This window comes from Halyomorpha halys, unplaced genomic scaffold, assembly GCF_000696795.3.
Source record: "Halyomorpha halys isolate HHAL.00 unplaced genomic scaffold, Hhal_1.1 Scaffold827.1, whole genome shotgun sequence".
Lineage (NCBI taxonomy): Eukaryota > Metazoa > Arthropoda > Insecta > Hemiptera > Pentatomidae > Halyomorpha > Halyomorpha halys.
In genome coordinates, this window is record NW_027116393.1 from 97,912 (window position 1) to 99,933 (window position 2,022).

The 2,022-nt window shown below is 35.5% G+C and overlaps 1 long non-coding RNA gene across 1 annotated transcript in view; it reads right to left on the minus strand.

Annotated features, from left to right (window-relative positions):
- Positions 1–2,022, minus strand: part of LOC136797227 (uncharacterized) — a 113,357-nt gene that overhangs the window by 71,898 nt on the left and 39,437 nt on the right. The gene's annotated exons all lie outside the window — the stretch shown is intronic.

Below are 2,022 nucleotides of genomic sequence, written 5' to 3' on the forward strand. Positions count from 1 at the left end.
TAATTATTTATGTATTGAATTGTTAATTATAATTAATGATGACAATTTGTGATTTATTTAAATTTGTAATTTTCCATTTATATTTGATTGTATTTATAAGTTTAATTTTATAATTCCGATGGTTGTAACAACTTTTGTATATAGTTTATGATAAGTAAAATCTGATTGGCGTAAAAGTCCTATTCAACATTGTACCGAATTTCGAGACCTCGCAGTCTGTTGCCCAGGCAATGACTATAATATTAATTTATGATGCATGCATGTAATAATCTTTAAATTATAATGTAATATTTAAAACTACTTGTACAAGAAATAAGACTATATTATAATGTTTTTGTATTAGAAAACATGTACAATAGAAAAAAAAAATGAAGTGAACATCTCAATGTACTTACACCCATTGTTTCGTTATAACTTTGTTAATATACTATATATTTTATCTGGTAGATACATTGACCTGTCAATTAATCTTATTTTAATATATTGCAAAAACATCTATTAACATTTTTCTTTATTATAAAAATATATATTAACACAAGAAATAAACAGCAAACTAGTAACTAGAAAAGAATCTTCCTATTATTGCACAGAATGTTGGCAGAATCCTACTGTCCTCCTTAGCAATGTGAAATTATAGGCCACGCCCCTGGAGTCCTGGTTTACTTTGATGTAAATAGGAATTTCTTGCATTAATGAAATTATCTATAAAGCCGTACATTTAATCGTAAATGTGAACTGGATAGATTTTGTTGTAAATGCTATTTGCAGTCATTCAGTTCATTAACAATAGAATCTATTAAGTCTTACAGGAGAAATTCATGCTTAGATCTCTGTTCCATTCCAGCTGATACATTCCACTATGAATAGTAAGGATCTTAGAACATATTTACTGTTCTAAAAAGTAGGGGCTGGATATAAAATTAAATATAATAAATTATTATTAATTTAATAATGCTTTCTCAGAATATTTTAAGGAAAATGTTAAAATAGAAAGTTTCATAAAGATAAATATTTGTTTATGATAAATGGCGAAAACTTTTTATTTAAAAAATAAAACATGGTAACTGATAACAGTTTTATTTTTCAATACACTCAAAATAATTGCGTAATACCATGATTTAAGACAGAACGCCTCATATACAATTGCCTTCGTTATAGCTACTGACCTGATTTTCGTGTACAAAATACAAGTAAAGGTAAGGTACTGACTGGAGGAGTTCCCTTCTGCTCTTTGCCGACTGATCGAAAGGTATCTAAGAGGAAGATCTTTTTTCGTACGAGTAGGCAGGGACTTCTCGCCTCCGTTCCCCACTACCTGCGGTGTTCTTCAAGGCTCTGTGCTGGGATCTCTACTGTTTGTCATTTTAACGGCACCAGTAGTCGCCCTCGAGGACCCAGAGACAGTGGTAGCAGCCTATGCAAATGATATCGAGAAATACGCTTCCAGCATGAGTCCGAAGGTAGCCCTGGAACATACCGAAAATGCTTCTGCCACCATCACTGAAGAGGGACGGCATCAGAGTGAACCCTGCGAAAACGGATGCCATAGTCATGTTCTTTCAGAAGGGACGTAAATTCCCCCAGCAATTCATAGTGGACGGCGAAAACCTAAGAATCTCGAACATCATTCTGTTCCCCGGCGTGACACTTGATAGGCATCTTACCTTCAAGCCAGGTCAGGGAGAGACGCAAACTGGCCCCTTTGAAGTCCTACAGGCTCTACCACACATTCACCTCATAACAGATCTCACTTCGGCTCAAGTTGAAGATTTAGAAGGCAATCATCCGCCCGACTATGCTCTATGGTGGCCTGCTCCTGCGACACCTCCTCAAGACCACGCTGAAAAAGCTGCAGTTTCCAGAATTCCCTCTTTCGGCGAATAATCAGAGTAACTTCACTCTAAAAAGCCAGGAACAGTGCTATCCATGATGAACTCTAGCTCACCGAAGTTCATAGGCCGTAGGTACAGCAAATTTTTTGATGGGTTCAATGTATGTGCTAACCCGCTGTTAGGTTAAGAG